Source organism: Martes martes (genome assembly GCF_963455335.1).
Source record: "Martes martes genome assembly, chromosome: 8".
Lineage (NCBI taxonomy): Eukaryota > Metazoa > Chordata > Mammalia > Carnivora > Mustelidae > Martes > Martes martes.
The window spans coordinates 36,983,929-37,006,683 of record NC_137895.1 but is presented as its reverse complement, the minus strand read 5'-3'; positions in this window follow the sequence as shown (position 1 = coordinate 37,006,683).

The window sequence follows — 22,755 nt, the reverse complement described above, 5'->3', positions numbered from 1 at the left end:
ACAAGAACAAATACAACCAAAAAACTAGCAGAAGGAAGGAAATAATAAAGATTAGAGGAGAAACAAATGATATTGAAAGAAAGAAACAAACAAAAAGTATTAGAACAGATCAATGAAACTAGGAGCTGGCTTTTGAAATAAATCAATAAAATTGATAAACTTCTAAGCAGATTTATCAAAAAAAGGAGAATGGACTCAAAAAAAATGAAATCACAAATAAGAAAGGTGAGGTAACAACCAATATCACAGAAATATAAACAATTATAAGAGAATATTATGAAAAACTGCACGTCAACAAATTGGCCAATTTAGGAGAAATGGATAAATTCCTAGAAACACATGAAGTACCAAAACTGAAAGTGAAGAATAGAAAATTTGAACAGACCAATTACCAGGAATGAAATTGATTAAGCAATCAAAACATTCCCAATAAACAAAAGTTCGGGGCCAGATGGTTTCCTGAGTGAATTCTATCACACATTTAAAGAAGAGGGAGAGAGGCAAGATGGCGGAGAAATAGCAGACTGAAATGACATCAGGTCACAGGAGTTTAGCTAGATAGTTATCAAACCATTTGGAACACCTACAAACTCAACAGAAGATCGAAGAGAAAAAGAGCAGCAATTCTAGGAACAGTAAATCGACCACTTTCTGAAAGGTAGGACGTGTGGAGAAGTGAATCTGAAGCAACAGGAAGATAGGCCGCTGGGGAGGGGCTGGCTCCTGGCAAGCAGTGGAGTGGTGGAGCACAAAATCAGAACTTTTAGAAGTTTGCTCCACTGAGGGACATCACTCCAGAGGCTAAGTGGGGGTGGAGACTTCGCAGGGACAGTGTGGTCTCAGGTCCCGCAGGGTCACAGAAAGATTGGGGGTATCTGAGTGTGGCAGAGCTGCCAGGTATCAGGATGGGGAAGCTGGATGCAGAGACAGAGCCAAAGAGTGAGCATTCAGATTGGGGTTACCTTAAACCGTGATCCAAGGCACAGTTGGACCACTGCTTTTTGAGCGGGGACCCCATGAGTAGCAGATCCTGGGAGGCTCACCTTCTCCTCTGGAGGAAGGAATCTGCTGGGTTTGGAGACTCCAAATGGGACTCTGTGTCAGAGACAGAAACACTCAGTCACACGCCAGGTGAGCCCAGAGCATGGTCAGAGACCAGGGAGACAGGAGTGATTGATCCCTTTACTCTGAGGGCATACTGAGGAGTGGGGCTCTGAGGTCTCGGTTCCTCTGCGCCATTTTCATTCCCGTCCTCCAGGCTCTATGGAAAGCATTCAAGGAACAAAAACTCCTGAAAACAAATTCCTGCAGATTTCTTAGCCTGGCCCCTGGCAAGGGCAGTGTAATTCCACCTCAGGCAATGACACTTGAGATTCACTACAACGGGCCCCTTCTCCAGAAGATCAGCAAGAACATCCAGCCAAGAACAAGCTCACCAATCAAGGAGAGCAAAAGGATTCCAGAGGAGTGGAAAGCAATGTATGGAACTCATGGCTTTCTCCCCATGGTCCTTCAGTCTTGCAAAGTTAGATTAAATATTTTTTTTTAAGATTTTACTTATTTATTTGACAGAGATCACAAGTAGGCAGAGAGGCAGGCAGAGAGGGAGAGAGGAGGAAGCAGGCTCCCCGCCAAGCAGGGAGCCCGATGCGGGGCTCGATCCCAGGACCCTGAGATCATGACCTGAGCCGAAGGCAGAGGCTTTAAACCACTGAGCCACCCAGGCGCCCTGAGATTAAATATTTTTAATTTTTTTTCTTATTCTAATTTTTAAACTTTTCTTCTTTTGTTTTTTAATTTTTCAAACCAGTTTATCTTAACAATACCTTTCTTTAAAAAAATCTTTTTAAGCCTTCATTATTATAGGCATATTTTCTCCCTCATTGTATCTAACCTTATTTTTTGTATATGTATAGGTCTCCTTATTCTATAAAAATTTGGGATACAATTTCTTCTAATAGATCAAAATATACCCTAGATATAGCATAGGACTTTGTTCTAGTCTCCAGCCTGAGCGCATCCTCTCCTCTTTTTTTTTTCTTTTTTTCTTCTTTTTCCAACCAACTTATCTTAATTCCTTTTTAGAATTTTTTAAAATTTTCACCTTTACAATCATATTCCATCCCTTCATCATGTTTACCCTTATTTTTGTATCTATATAAGTTTTTCTTTCTTTAAAATTTTGGGATATAGTTTCTTCTATGAGACCAAAATACACTCCAAATCAAGTGGGTGGCTCTGTTCTATTCATCAGTCCAATATGTATGTATATATATATATATTTTAATTTCTTTTTACCCCTTCTTCTCCTCCCAGCTTGGGGTCTCTTCTGATTTGGTTAGCATACATTTTTCTGGGGTCTTTGCCACGCTTTTAGTATTTTATTCTCTCATTCATATATTCTTACCTGGATAAAATGACAAGGCAGAAAAACTCACCACAAAAAAAAGAACAAGAGGCTGTGCCGACAGCTAGGGACCTAATCAATACAGACATTGGTAATATGTCAGATCTAGAGTTCAGAATGATGATTCTCAAGGTGCTAGCTGGGCGCAAAAAAAGGCATGGAAGATATTAGAGAAACCTTGTCTGGAGAAATAAAATCCCTTTCTGGAGAAATAAAAGAACTAAAATCTAACCAAGCTGAAATCGAAAAAGGTATTAATGAGGTACAATCAAGAATGGAGGTTCTTACTGCTAGGACAAATGTGGCAGAAGAGAGAATTGATGATATAGAAGACCAAATGATGGGGAATAAAGAAGCTGAGCAAAAGAGAGACAAACAACTACTGGAACATGAGGGGAAAATTCAAGAGAAAAGTGATACCATAAGACAAAAGAATATTAGAATAACTGAGATTCCAGAAGAAGAAGAAAGAGAGAGGGGGCAAAAGGTATATTGGAGCAAATTATAATAGAGAATTTCCCTAATACAGTAAAGGGAACAAACATCAAAATCCAGGAGGCACAGAGAACCCCTCTCAAAATCAATAAAAATAGGTCCATATGCTGTCATCTAATAGTAAAACTTACAAGTCTTAGTGACAAAGAGAAAATCCTGAAAGCAGCTCAGGACAAGAAGTCTGTAACATACAATGGTAAAATATTAGATTGACAGCACTCTTATCCACAGAGACCTGGCAGGCCAGAAAGAACTGGCATGATATATTCAGAGCACTAAATGAGAAAAACATGCAGCCAAGAATACTATATACAGCGAGGCTGTCACTGAAAACAGAAGGAGAGATAAAAACCTTCTAGGACAAACAAAAATTAAAAGAATTTGTGAACACCAAACCAGCCCTACAGGAAATATTGAAAGGGGTCCTCTAAGCAAAGAGAGAGCCTAAAAGCAGTAGACCAGAGAGGAACAGAGACAAAATATAGTAACGGTCACCTTACAGGCAATACAATGGCAATAAATTCATATCTTTCAATATTTACCCTGAATGTAAATGGCCTAAATGCCCCAATCAAAAGACACAGGATATGAGAATGAATAAAAAACCCATCAAGGGGCACCTGGGTGGCTCAGGGGGTTAAGCCTCTGCCTTCGGCTCAGGTCATGATCTCAGGGTCTTGGGATCGAGCCCCGCATTGGGCTCTCTGCTCAACAGGGAGCCTGCTTCCCCATTTCTCTCTCTGCCTGCCTCTCTGCCTACTTGTGAACTCTGTCTGTCAAATAAATAAATAAAATCTTAAAAAAAAATCAATATGCTGTCCACAAGAAATCATTTTAGACCCAAAGACACCTCCACATTCAAAGTGAGGGGGTGGAAAACACTTAACCATGCTACTAGACATCAAAAGAAAGCTGGGCTGGCAATCCTTATATCAGATAAATTAGATTTTAAGACAAAGACTATAATAAAAGATGAGGAAGGACACTATATCATACTCAAAGGGTCTGTCCAACAAGAAGATCTAACAATTTTAAATATCTATGCCCCTAACATTGGAGCAGTCAACTACATAAACCAGTTAATGACAAAATCAAAGAAACACATCAACAATAATACAGTAATAGTAGGGGACTTTAACACTCCCTCACTGAAATGGACGGATCATCAAAGCAAAAGATCAACAAAGAAATAAAGGCCTTAAATGACACACTGGACCAGATGGACATCACAGATATATTCAGAACATTCCATCCCACATTCTTCTCTAGTGCACATGGAACATTCTCCAGAATAGACCACATCCTGGGTCACAAATCAGGTCTCAACCAGTACCAAAAGATTGGGATCATTCCCTGCATATTTTTGGACCACAATGCTCTGAACCTAGAATTCAATCACAAGAGGAAAGTTGGAAAGAACTCAAATACATGGAGGCTCAAGAGCATCCTACTAAAGAATGAATGGATCAACCAGGAAATTAAAGAAGAATTGAAAAAATTCGTGGAAACAAATGATAATGAAAACACAACAGTTCAAAATCTGTGGGACACAGCAAAGGCAGTCTTGAGAGGCAAGTATATAGCGATACAAGCCTTTTTCAAGAAACAAGAAGGGTCTCAAATACACAACCTAACCCTACACCTAAAGGAGCTGGAGAAAGAACAGCAAAGAAAGCCTAAACCCAGCAGGAGAAGAGAAATCGTAAAGATCAGAGCAGAAATCAATGAAATAGAAACGAAAAGAACAATAGAACAAATCAATGAAACTAGGAGCTGGTTCTTTGAAAGAATTAATAAGATTGACAAACCCCTGGCCAGACTTATCAAAAAGAAAAGAGAAAGGATCCAAATAAATAAAATCATGAGTGAAAGAGGAGATATCACAAGCAACACCAAAGAAGTACAAACAAATATAAGAACATATTATGAGCAACTATATGCCAGCAAATTTGACAATCTGGAAGAAATGGATGCATTCCTAGAGACATATAAACTACCATAACTGAACCAGGAAGAGAAAATCTGAACAGACCCATAACCTGTAAGGAGATTGAAGCAGTCATCAAAAATCTCCCAACAAATAAGAGCCCAGGGCCAGACAGCTTTCCAGGGGAATTCTAACAAACATTTAAAGAAGAATTAGCTCCTATTCTTCTGAAACTGTTCCAAAAGATAGAAATGGAAGGAAAACTCCCAAACTCATTTTATGAGGCCAGCATTACCTTGATCCCAAAACCAAACACATGCTCATGGATTGGAAGAACAAATATTGTGAAAATGTCTATGCTCCCTAAAGCAATCTACACATTTAATGCAATCCCTATCAAAATCCCATCAATTTTTTTCAAAGAAATGGAACAAATAATCCTAAAATTTATACAGAACCAGAAAAGACCCTGAGTAGCCAGAGGAATGTTGAAAAAGAAAGCCAGAGTTGGTGGCATCACAATTCCAGACTTCAAGCTCTATTACAAAGCTGTCATCATCAAGACAGTATGGTACTGTTACAAAAACAGACACATAGATCAATGGAACAGAATAGAGAGCACAGAAATAGACCCTCAGCTCTATGGTCAACTAAACTTCAACAAAGCAGGAAGGAATGTCCAATGGGAAAAAGACAGCCTCTTCAACAAATGGTGCTGGGAAAATTCGACAGCCACATGCAGAATAATGAACCTGGACCATTTCCTTATACCACACATAAAAATAGACTCCAAATGGATGAAAGACCTGAACGTGGGACAGGAATCCATCAAAATCCTTGAGAACACAGGCAGCAACCTCTTCGACCTCAACCGCAGCAACTTCTTCCATCAATGGGATATATCATACCAAAAAGAGAAAGGATAAAAATCATATGATCATTCTAATAGACTTAGAAAAAGTATTTCACAAAGCACAATGTTCATTCATGAAAAAAACCCTCAATAAAATAGGTTTAGAAGGAACATAATTTAACATAATAAATGCCATATATAGAAAAAGCCAAAGCAAACATCATACTCAGTGGTGAAAAACTGAGAGTTCTTCCCTAAGGTCAGGAACAAGACAAAGATGTCCACTCATATCACTTTTATTCAAGATAGCACTTCCTACTCACAAAAGTCAGACAACTAAAAGAAACAAAAGGCATCCAGATTGGTAAGGAAGAAGTAAAACTCACTATTTGCAGATAACATGATACTATATATGGAAAACACAAAAGACCACCCAAAAAACCTGGCTGAACAGATAAACAAATTTGGTAAATTCTCAGAACATAAAATCAATGTATAGAAATCTGTTACATTTCTATGCACCAATCATGAAGCAGGAGGAAGAGAAATTTAGAAAACAATAATTTTTGTAATTGAACCCAAAATAATAAAATACCTAGGAATAAAACTAACCAAAGAAACGAAAGACCTATATTCTGAAAACTATAAAACACTGATGAAAGGAATTGAAGACAACATAAAGAACAGGAAAGACATTCCATGCTCAGTCATTAAAAAAAATATTGTTAAAATGTTTATACTACCCATAGCAATCTACAGATTTAACACAATCTCTATCAAACTACCAATGGCATTTTACACAACTAGAATAAACAATCCTACAATTTGTATGGAACTATAAAAGACACAAAATAGCTAGAACAATCTTGAAAAAGGAAAGCAAAGCTAGAGGTATCACAATTCCAGACTTCAAGTTATATTACAATGTTGTAGTAATCAAAAGAGTATGGCACTAACACAAAAAATAGACACACAGATCAATGGTACAGAACAGAAAACCCAGAAATACAGCCACAATTGTACGGTCAATTAACCTTCCAAAAGCAGCAAAGAATATCCAATGTGGAAAAAAAAGTCTCTTCAACAAATTGTGTTGGGAAAACTTCAACAAATTATGTTGGGAAATTCTTTTGCATGTAGGTAAACTACATGCAAAAGAATGAAACTGGACCACTTTCTTATACCACACACAAAAATAAATTCAAAATGGATTAAAGACCTAAATGGGAGACCTGAAACGATCAAAACCCTAGAGGAGATCAGAAGTATTAGCTACTTTGACATCCACCATAGTTAGTTCTTTCTAGATATATCTCCTGAGGCAAGGGAAAGAAAAGCAAACTTTTGGGACTTCATTAAAATTAAAAAAAAAAAAAAGCTTATGTATAGTAAAGAAAATAATGTACAAAACTGAAAAGCAACCTACAGAATGGGAGAAGTTATTTGCAAATGACATATCAATGAAGGGTTAGTATCTAAAATACATAAAGAACTTATCAAACTCAACACCCCCCAAACAAATAATCCAATTAAAAAATGAGCAAAGACATGAACAGACATTTCTCTAAAGAAAACATACAGATGGCCAACAGACACATGAAAAGATGCTCATCATCCGTTATCATGAGGGAAATCCAGTATCACCTCACATCTGTCAGAATGGCCAAAATCATCAGCACAAGAAATGACAAGTGTTGGTGAGGATGTGGAGAAAAAGGAAATCTCTTGCACTGTTGATGGTAATACAAACGGGAGCAGTGACTCTGGAAATAGTACGGAGTTTCCCCAAAAAGTAAAAAATAGAACTACCTTATGATCCAGCAATTGCACTACGAGGTATTTATCCCTAACACACAACACATTATGTCAAAGGAATGCATACAGCCTTATGTTTATAGCAGGATTATTTATTAAAGCCAAGATATGGAAGCAGCCCAAGTATCTACCGGAAGACATAGTATACTCATACACACACACACACACACACGCGCGCGCGCGCGCGCGTGCGCGCGAGCGTGCACATCTGCATACGGTGGAATATTACTCAGCCATTAGAAAGAATGAAATCTCGTCATTTACAATGACATAGATGGAGCTAGACAGTATAATGCTAAATGAAATAAGTCTCAGAAAGGCAAATACCATATGATTTCATTCATACATGGAATTTAAGAAACAAAGCAAATGAGCAAAGGGAAAAAAAAGAAAGAGAGAGACAAACCAAGAAATATACTCTTAACTTCGGAGAACAAACTAATGGTTACCAGGGGAGGTGGGTGAGCAGATGGGTTAAATAGGTCATGGGGATCACGGAGTGCATTTGTAATGCAACACGTGCAACAATTCTATACTTAGTAGTGTACAGAATTGTTGACTCACTATATCATAAACCTGAAACTAATATAATACTGTATGTTAACTAACTGGAATTCAAATAAAAACTTGGGGAAAAATCCAATACTCTTAAAATTCTTATAAAAATCAGCCCTGTTAAAACATTACAAATGTTTCACAGTACATACATACTTGTCTGAATGGAAGACTGAACATATGAAAGACTGAGCATTTTTTTCCCATAGTGTATCAGTCTCTTGCTTAAATTGTCTTAATGGAGGAGGGTTAACGTCAGATAGAAGTAAAATGTAAAAAATTTCCCCACTGAACAGTGGGTGTAGCCTTCTTAGGAAAACCAGATATCTTACAGAAAAAAAGATTTACACTTTTAATCTACATTCCAACTTTAATGTGAACAATTTTTCACATTAAATATATAAATATTTTGAATAAAATGCCTGCTTTTCATTTTATCTCTATTGAAATAGTCCTCCTTTTGCAAGATCTGGCATAACTGCCACCTCTGATTGAAGTCTTTCCTGATCACAGAGAGAACTGAACTCACCCAATCATGAATTCCAATGGCAATTGCTTTGTACTTATCTTATTTCCTGATACTAATTACTCGCCACCCTATATTTTAGTTATTGGTTTGTATGCATTATCTCTAGGGTAATGACTATATAATTTATTGACCTAACATGATCACCTTGAGAATAAAAGGGGCAGCTAACAATTAAGCTAGGGACACAGGTATAAACTCAGACAGCCCTGAGTAAATTGTGAAGGATGGTTATTTTTTATCTCCCTTATTTGAATAAAAGCTTTTGAAGCCCATGGATTAGAGATTTGTTTTTGTTCCTTTATGGTATTTAGTAACGTTCATTAAAATCAAAATAGAGAAGCTCAATAGAATTTGCTAGATAATTGCTTTTTTTTCAGGTTTTTTATTCCTTTTATTCAGTTCTAAATAGTTCATCTTTTTGGTTTACGGACAATCAAATCATTACATGGACAGAGCTCATATAAACAAGAACTTCATAGACTCTAAAATAAAAACCGTTCAGTGGCTGGTTCAGTTAATGCACACATACACACTTGCAATTGGTAGACACATTGCTATGAACAAAAGTCAGTCTGTATCATGGAACATAATATTTCTTTTTTTTAAATTTAAATTTAATTTTTAATTTTTAATTTTTATTTTTTTATTTTTGAAGATTTTATTTATTTATTTGACAGACAGAGATCACAAGTAGGCAGAGAGTCAGGCAGAGAGAGATTAGAAGCAGGTTCCCTGCTGAGCAGAAAGCTGGATGCGGGGCTTGATCCCAGGACCCTGAGATCATGACCTGAGCCAAAGGCAGAGGCTTAACCCACTGAGCCACCCAGGTTCCCCTAAATTTAATTTTTTAAATTTAAATTCAATTAATTGACATATACTATAGTATTAATTTCAGAAGTAGAGTTTAATGATTCATCAGTTGCGTAAAACACCCAGTGCTCATTATATCAAGTGTCCTCCTTAGTACCCATCACCCAAATGCCCATCAATGCCCCCGCCCAGCTCCCCTTCAGCAACCCTCAGTTTGTTTCTTATACCTAAGACAAATTTACCTTTTAATTTATTGGGCCACAGGCCAAATTTGGAAGATTTGAATCGCAAAAAAGGATTAAACTAACAAAATTACTTAGACTAAGGGTGATTGAGGAAAATCAGTGTTTTATCACATTCCAGAAATTCATAATTATTAATTTTAATACCTGGATAATTCATCATTCTAATTGATATAATTGGCTAGAATATATTTCATACTTTTGTCATTAAACAATGGCAACATTTTTCTATATTTTATATCTATGAAAGATTATATAAAAGAAATTCAAGGATTATCAACAATCTCACATTTAATACATTTTCCCATTGTTTTGAATTCAGCTTAGATTTTGAATAAGATTGTAATACAAACTCTTCAATGCTTATGTGATATTTTCTGTAGTTTTTTTTTAAAACTAAGTTTTCTTTCAGTAAATATTGATAATTTACTTTAATTAATTAAAAGGTCATTCAATGTGCTATAATCTGGGGGCAAAACACTGAAGATGATATATTTGATCAGAAAGGAACATCATCTTAATTAGATTTTGAAAGTATTTGAACTGGAATCTAGTTTTATATTTGCGGATGTAAAATGTATAGGCAGAGTATCAGTCTAAAAAATAACATACTAAACTAAATACAGTTAGACACTTTAGGTGTATGATTTTTACCTCTGTGTCATCAGACAAGTCAAATATAGAGAATTTATATAAGTTTCTTTCCCATCAGTAGAATAGTATGTGAATTACCATACAGGATTTTGATTTTGGAAACAAACTTGGTTTTTGGTAGAATGATGTTACACCCTATTACAGCTGACCTTATCAGGTCAGATTCTATTCATATTTTTTCTAAGCTAGCAATTAATTTCAAAGTTTTCAAGATTCAGATTACCTTTTTTTTTTTTGGCCAAAGTTATTCCTTCAGTTAGTTTTTAATATCATGCTATAGGGAATATGACTGACATAGATACATAATCTTATAATTAGGCTCATATAAACAAAAATATATCATAGTTAAAGTATAAGGCAAGGGCCCAGGAGGACACAGATAATATATTCAATTAAGACAAAAAGAAAAGCGTTAATTAAAGAGATTACTTAAAAGTTAGTAGTGTGACAACCTTTGTTTAAGGAATTCCACAGGGAAAGAGTTGGGGCACCAAATACCCAATGTATCTGTCTTCCATCCCTCCGACCATCTGCCAGGGTTCTTCACTGGTCAAATTCAAATGGAAGAGGATAAGAGAACCTGCAACAATAGTCACCACAGGTGCACTTTCCAGGAAGGAGAGCAGGGTGGAGAGTGAATCTAAAAGGACAAATGGAAGATATAAGCCAAACTTCATTCTTTTGTTTCTCAGCATACATTGTTGTCTTTGGCCAGGGTGACAGATGTATTCCAAATACAGAAGACTTATAAAGTCACACACAAAAGTCATTTAATCATACTTTTCCCTGAAACCTAAGAAGCTAGCCACAACCATTGTTCAGAAAGTGGGAGAAAAATGAGAGAGGAAAGAATGTTAAATAATGTAAAATATAGCTGTTAAGTCTCCACTTCTTTGGTCAAAAGACCTAGGTTGGTGATCATAACTGCCTTAATCTGTAATACATTTCATATTCTCCTTACCCTCTGCCAGAGCTTTTTGGGACAAGGTTCTTTAATGTGGTCATCTGAATTACCTTTCCTATAGAACCTGACACCTTGCTTTGCCACAGTGTTCCACCAGTCATGGCTATTTATAATATAAAGAAGTAACAAGAGGCACCACAGTGAACCTCCTGGATTTTGATAATAAGCCTCTTTTTGTCCACTGTTCTAATACCTACTTGATAAGGGAATCAATAACCTCGGTAAGTTCTCTTCTTCTTGATGAAGAGACATGAGAAGACCATAGTGGCCAGGAGTAGATTTAGCCTCCAATTCACTGGAATCATGACGGTATTTATATTGGGTAAACATTCCTGCTTTGGGCACTAGAATTCTCACAGCCACCAAGTTAAAGGTTGCAGTGACAAGAAGAAAAATTTGTCAAAGTGTTGCTAACTGTAATAATGAGAGGGACCACCTTCACTGTTATCACCTGGATACCAGATCTATTCATTCTAGGCATATACAAAGGTCCTGGTTGTAGGTACATATCACACGCTGTAAGCCAACCATGTCCTATCTTAGTCCTTGATAATATGTCCATGCCATCCTTAAATTCCATTAGGCTACTTCTGTTACCAGTTACTCTTATATTCTCAACAGAGGTGCTATCACCCCCAAGTGGTGGAAAATGGGTTTTGAGTGTGAAAAAATCTGGGATATTATAATAGCATTTAATGAAAGGGGGGTGGAAAGTGATTAGGAAAATAATATCTAAAAATATTCCTTAGTGGTTGATAATGAAAAAAAATGTTGAAAAACAATGAATTACTGTTATCATTTAGAATTCCAGAATTCGTTTCAAAGACTATTTACAGAAGTATGGGGAGGGTGTTGAAAAACCACAAAAAATAGTACCATATCCTGGGGCTAGTATCAGTGAGGGCAGGTATTATCACCTGTATGCCAGAAGAGAGAGAGAAAAAAAGTGCAGTTAAGAGAACTTGGAAGCAAATAATCATAGTTAAATGCCAATTTGAGAAGAACTGGGACCTTCGATTGACAAAAACCACCAGCTCAAAATACTTTAGGAAAGACTTCAGGGTAAAATGTTCCCGAAACTTATTTTCCTACCTTTTCCTGATCTCCTGCCAGTTCCTAAATTGCTGATCCTAACTGGAAGCTATAGGGAAAGGGAACCCACATATATAGGCTATCAGGTCAGTCTCCTATGTCAGAGAGCAAAGTAGAAAGAGGTGGTGGGGTAATCAAATGCTAGTTTCAACACAATAGCATTTAAGGGTAACCAAAAAAAGGAAGATCATATTCTAAATTATATTCTAAAATTTGCCTGTTGCTTTATTGTAAGGGAAAACATATGGATTAACCATTTTATGTGTGTGTGTACATATATATATAACATATATTATATATATAATATATAATATAAAAGTATTATATAAATATAAAAGTATTATATATAATACTTTTAAATATAAATATTTTTATATATAAAGATATATACATATATAAATGTATGTACATTTATATACATATATATGTGTATATATGTCTTGAGATATATGTCTAAATACAATCTTTTTGCATAAATCTCAATCTAAGTTAAGATGGGGAGCAAATGAAAATACACTGAGACAATGGCATGATAGTAGATAAAACTGTCATAATTTCTAACGCCGGTATTATAGAGTTATTATTACCTTGAATTCAAGGTAACTTACCATTATCATTTTTATATAGGAAATCCTATACAGAAGTCTGTACAGAAAAGCCTATACAGAAGATTCTAATTTTATCTAAAAAATAAGTAATGTCATTGTGTTATTTAACCTAGATGTAGCATATCAAGAATTTACTAATCAATACTAAGAAATTCATTTCCAAATGCCACCTCCATATAGTCTGACACTTGACCGTTATACACTCTCAGTTTGCTGTGGACATGTTTGCCCACAGTTACAGCAGGTGTACCAGGCAATACCAGGAGGCACTAAAAGTGGGTCATCAGGGTTTCACATGCATTACTTTCTGTCCTCATCATGTAATACTGCTCTCCAGCCTTCAGCTGATCAAGGTCATCACCTCGTTGTTCTCAAGTGTGAGTGGCCTCACACTGTAGGCTCAGTGTTAACTTCTATTACTGAAAGTTGCACATTCAGAGACAGGAGGCTAGATACACAATGGTAAAAGACTCTGTGAAATCGAGCCCGTAAATAACCTCCATCTCTACCATTTTGATCTTTTTTAAAAAATGTGCATATTATCTTAATTCCAGGACAGTCACTGAAGAAAGTTGGCTAAGTCAGTCTACTTCATTGTGCAGTGCCTCTTCCATGATGGATATTTTCTGGTATAAATGGAAAAATCTTCACTTTGTGTCCTGTGCCATATATCCATTCACATAACTCTACCACCAAAGACCTTGTCTCAGATCTCTCAGTCTTTTTCTTTTTTTTTTAAATAAACTTATTTTTTAATTTTATTTATTTATTTGAGAGAGAGATAGTGAGAGAGAGCATGAGAAGGGAGAAGATCAGAGGGAGAAGCAGACTCCCAGTGGAGCAGGGAGCCTGATGTGGGACTCGATCCCAGGACTCTGGATCATGACCCGAGCTGAAGGCAGTCGCTTAACCAACTGAGCCACCCAGGTGCCCCTCTCAGTCTTTTTCTATCCAGGTTCCTGACCGACTGCCCTGGCCAATGGTCATTAATATGGATCTACATATATTCTTTTTTTTTTTTTAATGGATCTACATATATTCTTAACTAAAGTATTTTTTGTTTACTGTGTCACATTGGCATTATGTCCATCTATATAATGGTTCAGTATGGTGTTCTATGGGATTTCTCTTAAAGTCCTCATCTCTTTAACTTTAGTATGAGAAAGCATGGGAAATTTGACACTGTCCTGAGATAAAACTGTAAATTAATATTGACCATCTCATGTGAATGCAAACCATTTCTGACTTTTTTCAGAATTGAAATAGAAAAAAATCCATTTGTGAAGTAAATGACCATATACCATTTGCCTGAGGTACTATTAGTCTATTCTAATAGTAACATCATGACTGACACAGCAGGTGATATTGGGCCTATCACTTGGTAGAGCTGCAATAGTCTATCATTATTAATTCTCTAGTGTCTGCAGGGGCTACATGACAAAGTAAATGGATATGTGCTAGCAGCCTACTATCTCTGTATTTTTTAGGTCTTTTAATGGTCAAACTAATCTTCATCATATATCTTAGGAAAAGATACTGTTTTCTTGGATGCTTGGGGGGTGGGTGGGAGGAGTCATTTCAAAGTATTGTGTTTGGCTTCTCCCATTACATTAACTTTTACTCCATAGACCAGAGACTCAAAGTGGAGTCACTCCTACTGCTAGGTATACTAATTCCATTTATGTGTTCAGAAATTAAGAAAATGACCACTGAATGAGTGTGCAGACCCTCTGGATTCAACTTTGGGCCAGACTTTGACCAAAACTTCATTTTTTTTTTTAAACCCAACCCCTACAGGTTTCCATTTGAACAAGCAAGAGAGGAGAGCATGACAATGCTTTGTGTCTCCAGGTATTGATGACAACTCAGATTCTGTTTGCAATGGTCCTTGAAATGTTTGTGTAAAAGGAAATAGAGAAGGGGTTAGGGAAGTGTGGAAAAGTTGCCAGATCGTGAAGTAAGTTAAGGAGGAGAATGTAGGGATGGAGCTAAGGTAGGTTCAGCAAAGCCATTTGTGAGCCTTAAACCAAAGTCGGTCACTTTCCAATGGCTGAGTAATATTCCATTGTGTATACGGACCACATCTTTATCTGTTCGTCTGTTGAAGGGCATCTTGGCTCTTTCCACATTTTGGCTATTGTGGACATTTTTGCTATGAACATTGGGGTGCATATTGGCCCTTCTTTTCACTACATCTGTATCTTTGGGGTAAATACCTAGTAGTGCAATTGCTGGGTCATAGGGTAGCTCTATTTTTAATTTTCTGAGGAACCTCCACACTGTTTTCCAGTAGCTTTCACAGTTATCAACCTAACACATGCATTTCTCTGCTCCCTTTTATAGCAAAAAACAAACAAGTCAAAACAAATCAAAAAGTTATGTTTACTTAAGTTCCTTTCTTATTTTTTCTTCTAGCCAAGAATTGGGCTTCCAGCAATATCAAAACTTCTATTACAGAGTCACCAGTTGCTTAATCTCATAGTCAATTCTCATTGCTCATCCTACCTCATCTCTCAGTCACATTTGTACAGTTGATCAGTTCTACCTTGATTCATTATACTCACTTGTCTCCCAGCATACCAGACATCCTTGGTTTCTTCCTTTCATAGTGGATATCTTTCAGTTTCTTTTGCTGACTCTGCGTTCTCAGGATTTGGATCACTTTCCTCTGTGTCTAGCCTTCTCTTACAGATCTTATTCATGATGTATCTAGAGCAATGACTCCCAAATGTAAATCTCATGCTTAGTTCTCCTCCTTGAACTCCATTCTCATACATTCAGTTGTATTCTCAACATCTCCATATGAATACATAATGGACATTTCAAAATTAGCATGGCTTTCACCATCTCTGTATTGAACCTCCCCCACCCCTCATCCTGCATTACTCCTTTGTTAGTTAAAGGCAATTTGTTTTTCTAGTTACTCATGTAATAAAATAGTGGAAGTTATCCTTGGCATCTCTCTTTCTCTCACACTCCACATCCCATCCATACATATCTACTTCCAGTATACATAGATAGATACACAGATATAGATATAGATATATGAATATATAGATATATAGATGCTGATCACTAACAACCACTACTATCTCTTGTCTAGATTATTGCAATGACCTTATTATCTGCCTACTTTCACTTCTGCCCCTTAAAATTTATTCTCAACACAACAGCAAGAGGGATTCTTTAAAAGTGTAATAGATCAAGCCAGTTCTTACACAAAAATCCTCTGATAAATGTCAATTTGTAAAATGAAAATTAAATGCTAGCATTTTTTTTTTAAAGATTTTATTTATTTGCCAGAGAGAGAGAGAGAGTACACACAAGCAGGCCGAGAGGCAGGCAGAGGCAACGAGAGAAGCAGGTTCCCTGACGAGCAAGGAGCCCGATGCGGGACTCGATCCCAGGACCCTGGGATCATGACCTGAGCCGAAGGCAGCAGCTTAACCAACGGAGCCACCCAAGTGTCCCAAATGCTAGCATTTTTAATTTGCCTACAAAGCTGAGCATGAACCTGTTACCTACCTCTACGTTTTCAATTCCTTCTACCCTTCTCCTCACTCACTTTTCTCAAAACACACTAGCTATCTTGTTTTTTAAACACATTATGCATGTCTTAACGCCTCAGGGCCTTTGCACTGTCATTTTCCCTCTGCTTAGAATGCACTTCACCTCAGTATTAATCTTCACAGTTTACTACATCTTCTTCAACAATATGCTTAAATGCTTTCTCTTCAAAGAGCCCCCCAGACCATCATTTTAAAAACTACAGCCCCCACTGAGGTATTCAGTTTCCCATCCTTATTTATTTTTCTCTATAGCACTTATTATTTTATAGTATACTATATATTTATTTGTTTTCTTTTTGTCTCTTTCTCTTCACAGTATACTGTGGAATTCATAGTTGCAGAAATTTTTTTCAATTTTGTTCACTGCTCTATCTCTAATTTGTGAAATAAAACCTGTCATATAAGACACATTTAACCAGCATTTATTAAATGAATGAGTTTACATTTGTTTTCTAATACCATATTGCTGTTTTAAAAAAGAGTCAATGGGTTGGCCATGCTCTTACATATTTACTAGAAAATTTCAAATGTCAAATAAGGAAGCAGTCATTTTATAATGCTATGAAAGCAAAAATAATATTCAAGTCACATCACTTTGATACCATTCTCCTAGTTCCATGGAAAAGCTACTTTAAAGCACCCACTCTAGTAAGAAGTGAAATTCATAGCTAAAGAAATTCATTCTTATTTGGTCTCTATCTGAGTGAAAGTAATGTTGATTTCTTTTTCTTGTTACATAAATTTTGTCATTAATTAGCAAAAAGAAGTTGCATGCCAGTAAAGCACACATAGGGAAAAGATGTAAATAAAGAAAAGAAGGGAGGAGAACATAGAATCTGAATAGTCCAACATTCAGAAGTCTGAAAAATAGAGGTTCACCAAAGGTGAGGAGGAATAGTCAGTGAAGTAGGAGGAAACCAGCAAAATCTGGTATTACAGAAATATGCAAGAGAGTATTTCCAGGAGGTCAAATATGTAAAATGATGCTGACTTGTCAAATGTAACCTTTTTCTCAGGCAAAGGAAAAACAAAGCACCTGACCTTTAACCAAAGATATGTGTTAAAAAGGCAAGACAATTTCTCAAGGCCCTCATATGTACCTGTTGAATAAATTAGAACTGAAGGTCACACAAGGATTTTGGACCCAAAATTTGGCTGAGTGCATATTATGTCACTTGGCATAGGTGTCTTAGCTTGCTCTTCAGATAGATAAAATGATCACGAAGTAACAATGTTGACAGGCAGACTGTTCTGGCTGATAACGCAAGTAGTATAAAAGAAGAGAAAAATGGTGCTCAACAAACAGTAAATTGCACCTGGAGTCAAGTAATGAGGACTCTGTAAAATTTCTTAAAAAGCAAAGACGGGTATCTTAGAGACAAAATTACAACTGATGACAACTGCATGCTTTTAATTCTCATAGCAATTTGGTAAAGAAGTAATGATAGGTAGGACCACATACCTAATAATTGTACAAGCACCTATTTTTGTAAAGAACTTTAAAGAGAAATAATTAACTGAATTGCCAATTTAAAGTGTACAGTTTAATTGTTTTTAATATACCCAGAGGTGGCTAGGAATTAACCACAATCAACTCCAGAACATTTCTTCACTCCAAAAGAAAGCTTTGTACCCATTAGCAGTCACTCTTGTTCTTGTACAACCCTCTCTTAACCCTAGGTGAATGGCATGGTCTTCCCTTCAGCTTGACTAAGTTTTAGACTTTTTTTTTCCTGACATAGACTTTCCTTAAAACATTTGCCTTAGAAACTTGTAATTATATATTCTTTCTCTGCTCTTTGGGGAAATAGATAAGTCTTCTACCAGCCTGTTACCAGTTTCACAACCTAGGAATGTCTCACAAGGATCTGGGCATCATCTTTTGAAATATAATCACCAAAAAAGAGAGTGACACTATCTTCCAGTCTCTGTGGGAGGGTAGGAATCCAACTACATTAGCAAATTTAGATGGCCTAATCACACTGAACTACCTCACCCTAATATCCTCTAGGACTTTTCCTTTAGCTCACACCAGCACTTAATCCTCTCATCTTTTGTTTCAGAGAAGTGAAGTTCAATCTTTCTCTGTTGCAGTAGTCTTTTTTCATTTCATTTCAAATTTTTTCTTTAAATTCTAGTTAGCTAACACATAGTATAAAACTGCTTTCATGAGTAGAATTTAGTGATTCATCACTTACATGCAATACCCAGTGCTCATCAGCACAAGTGCCTTCCTTGGAGCATCTGGGTGGCTCAGTCATTAACCATCTGCCTTCAGCTCAGGTCATGATCCTGGGGTCCTGGAATTGAGCCCCACATCAGGCTCCCTGCTCAGCGGGGAGCTTGCTTCTCCCTCTACCATTCCCCCTGATTGTGTTTCCTCTCTCCCTATACCTCTCTGTCAAATAAGTAAATAAAAATCTTAAAAAATAAAATGAAATAAACAAGTGCCTTCCTTAATACTCATCACCCATTTGTTGTTCTTTATCATTAAGAGTCTCTTATGGTCCACTTCTTTCTCTCTCTTTTTGTAGTTCCCATATGTTCATCTGTTTTGTTTCCTAAATGCCATACAAGTGAAACCATATGCTATTTGTCTTTCTCTGAATGACTTACTTTGCTTAGCATGATACACTTTAGCTACATTCACATCTTTGTAAATTGCCAGATTTCATTACTTTCAAAGACTAATATTCCAGTGGATATTTATACCACTTCTTCTTTATCCATTCATCAGTCAATGGACATTTGGACCCTTCCCACAGTTTGGCTATTGTTGATAATGCTGCTATAAATGTCAGGGTGGATGTTCCCCTTCAAATTTGTATTTATGTATCTTTTGGCTAAATACCTAGTAGTGCAATTGCTCAGTCATAGGGTAATTCTATTTTTAACTTTTTGAGGAACCTCCATACTGTTCTCCAGAGTGGCTACACCGGTCTGCATTCCTACCAGGAATGCAAGAGGGCTCCCCTTTCTCCACATCCTTGCCAAAATCAATTGCTTCTTTTGTTCTTAATTTTGCCCATTCTGACAGGTGTAAGGTGGTATCTCATCATGGTTCTGATTTGTATTTCCCTGATAATGAGTGATGTTGAGCATCTTTTCATGTGTTTGTTAGTCATCTGGATGTCCTCTTTGGAAAAGTGTCTATTCACGTCTTCTGCCCATTTCTTAACTGCATTATTTGGTTTTTGGGTGTGGAGCTTGAGCAGTTCTTTATAGACTTTGGATACTAACCTTTAAAACAGATGTCATTTGCAAATATCTTCTCCTATTCCATAAGCTGCTTTATAATTTTGTTGATTGTTTCCTTCGCTGTGCAGAAGCTTTATATTTTGATGAAGTCCCAATTGTTCATTTTTGCTTTTTTTCCCCTTGCCTGTGGAGACATGTCTGGTAAGAATTTGCTATGGCCGATGTCAAAGAGGTTGCTGCCTATGTTCTCCTCCAGGATTTTGATGATTTCCTGTCTCACATTTAGGTCTTTCATTCATCTTGAATTTATTTTGTGAATGGTATAAGAAAGTGGCCCAGTTTCATTTTGCATGTTGCTGCCCAGTTTTCCCAACACAATTAGTTGAAAAGACTGTCTTTTTTCCATTGGATATTCTTTCCTGCTTTATCGAAGATCAGTTGACCACATGGTTGTAGGTCCATTTCTGTTCCATTGATCTGTGTGTCTGTTTTTGTGCCTGTACCATACTATCTTGATGACCGCAGCTTTGTAATATGACTTTAAGTCCAGAGTAATGATGCCTCCAGCTTAGTTCTTCTTTTTCATGATTTCTTTGGCTGTTCAGGGTCTTTTGTAGCTCCATACAAATTTTAGGATTGTTTGTTCTTGCTCTGTGAAAAATACTGGATAAAGATTGCATTAAATGTGTAGATTGCTTTGGGTGGTATAGACATTTTAGCAATGTTTGCTTTTCCAATCCCTGAGTATGGAATATTTTTCCATTTCTTTGTGTCCTTGTTTCTTTCCTAAGTGTTCCATAGTGTTTTCAGAGTACAGGTCTTTGACCTCTTTTATTAGTTTTATTCCTAGGTAACTTACTGTTTTTGGTGCAACTGGAAATGGGATCAATTCCTCTATTTGTTTTTCTGCTGTTTCATTATTGTGTAGAAATGCAACAGATTTCTGTACATTGATTTTATGTCCTGCAACTTTGCTGAATTCATGTATCAGTTCTAGCAATTTTTTGATGGAGGCTTTTGGGTTTTCTGCATAGAGTATCATGTCATCTGCAAATATTTAAAGTTTGACTTCTTCCTTGCTGATGGGGATGCCTTTATTTCTTGTTGTTGTCTGATTGCTGAGACTAAGACTTCCAGTACAATGTTAAATAGTAATGGTGAGAATGGACATCCCGGTCTTGTTCCTGACTATAGAGGAAAAGCTTTTAGCTTTTCCACATTGAGGATGATATTAACTGTGGGTCTTTCATATATGGCCTTTATGATGCTGAGGTATGTTTCATCTATATCCACTTTGTTGAGGGGTTTTTATAAAGAATGGATTCTGTATTTTCTGAAATGCTTTTTCCGCTCTCTTGAGAGTATAAGAAATATGTTTCTTATACTCTCTTTTTTATCTGTGTAGTGTATCACATTGATTGATTGTGAATATTGAGCCACCCCTTTAACCTAGGAATAAATCCCACTTGATCATGGTGAATAATTCTTTTAATGTACTGTTGGATTTGATTTGCTAGCAGCTTGCTGAGAATTTTTGTGTCCATGTTCATCAGAGACATTGGCCTACAATTCGCCTTTTTAAAGAAGTGAGGTCTTTGTCTGCTTTTGGAATCAAGGTAATGCTGGCCTTGTGAAATGAGATTGGAAGTTTTCTTTCCATTTCTAATTTTTTGAACAGTTTGAGAAGATTAGGTATTAATAGAATTCCCCTGGGAAGCCATATGGCTCTGGACTTTTGTTTTTTGGGAGATTTTTGATTACTGATTCAATTTCTTTGCTGGTTATGGGTCTGTTCAAATATTCTATTTCTTCCTGTTTCAATTTTGGTCCTTTGTTTCCAGGATTTGTCCATTTCTTTCAGATTGCCCAGTTTGTTGGCATATAATTTTTCATAATATTCTCTTATAATCATTTGTATTTATGTGGTGTTAGTTGTGGTGTTGGTTGTGATCTCTCCTCTTTCATTTGTGATTTTATCTATTTGGGTCCTTTCTCTTTTCTTTTTGATAAGTCTGGCTGATTTATCAATTTTATTAATTCTTTCAAAGAACCAGTTCTTAGTTTTGTTGATCTGTTTTACTGGTTTTTGTTTTGTTTTGTTTCTATATTGTTTATTTCTGCTTTATGTTTATTATTTCCCCTCTTCTCTTGGCTTTAGGCTTTATTTGCTGTTCCTTTTCTAGCTCCTTTAGGCATAAGGTTAAGTTGTGTGTCTGAGACTTTTCTTGTTTCTTTAGGTAAGCCTGTATTGCAATATATTTCCCTCTTAGGACTGCCTTTGCTGCATCCCACAGGTTTTGGAGTGCCATGTGTTCATTTTCATTTGCTTCCATGGATTTTTTTTAATTTCTTCTTTAATTTCCTAGTTAACCCATTCATTCATTAGTAGGATGTTCTTAAACTCCACGTATTTGTGGTCTTTCCAAATGTTTTCTTGTGGTTGACCTCAAGTTTCATAGTGTTGTGGTCTGAAAATATTCATGTTATAATCTTAATCTTTTTGTACTTATTGAGGGCTGATTTGTGACCCAGTATGTGATCTATTCTAGAGAATGTTCCATGTGCACTCAAAAAGAAAATGTATTCTGTTGCTTTAAGATGAAATGTTTTGAATGTATCTCTTAAGTCTCTGGTCCAGTCAGTCATTCAAACCCATTGTTTCCCTGATTTTCTGCTTTGATGATCTGTAAGTGAGGTGTTAAAGTACTACTATTATTGTATTATTATCAATGAGTTTCTTTACATTTATCTTTATGTTCTTTATGTTTATTTTTGTTATTAATGGATTTATACATTTGGGTGCTCCCAAGTTGGGGGCATAAATATTTACAATTGTTAGATCTTCTTGATGAATGGACCCCTTAATTATGATATAGTGCCCTTCTTCATCTCTTGTTTCTGTCTTTGGTTTAAAATTCAGTTTGTTTGATACAAGTACAGCTATTCTGGCTCTCTATTGATGTCCATTAACATAACAAATGATCTCCATCTCTCATTTTCAATCTGCAGCTGTTTTTAGGTCTGAATGAGAATCTTC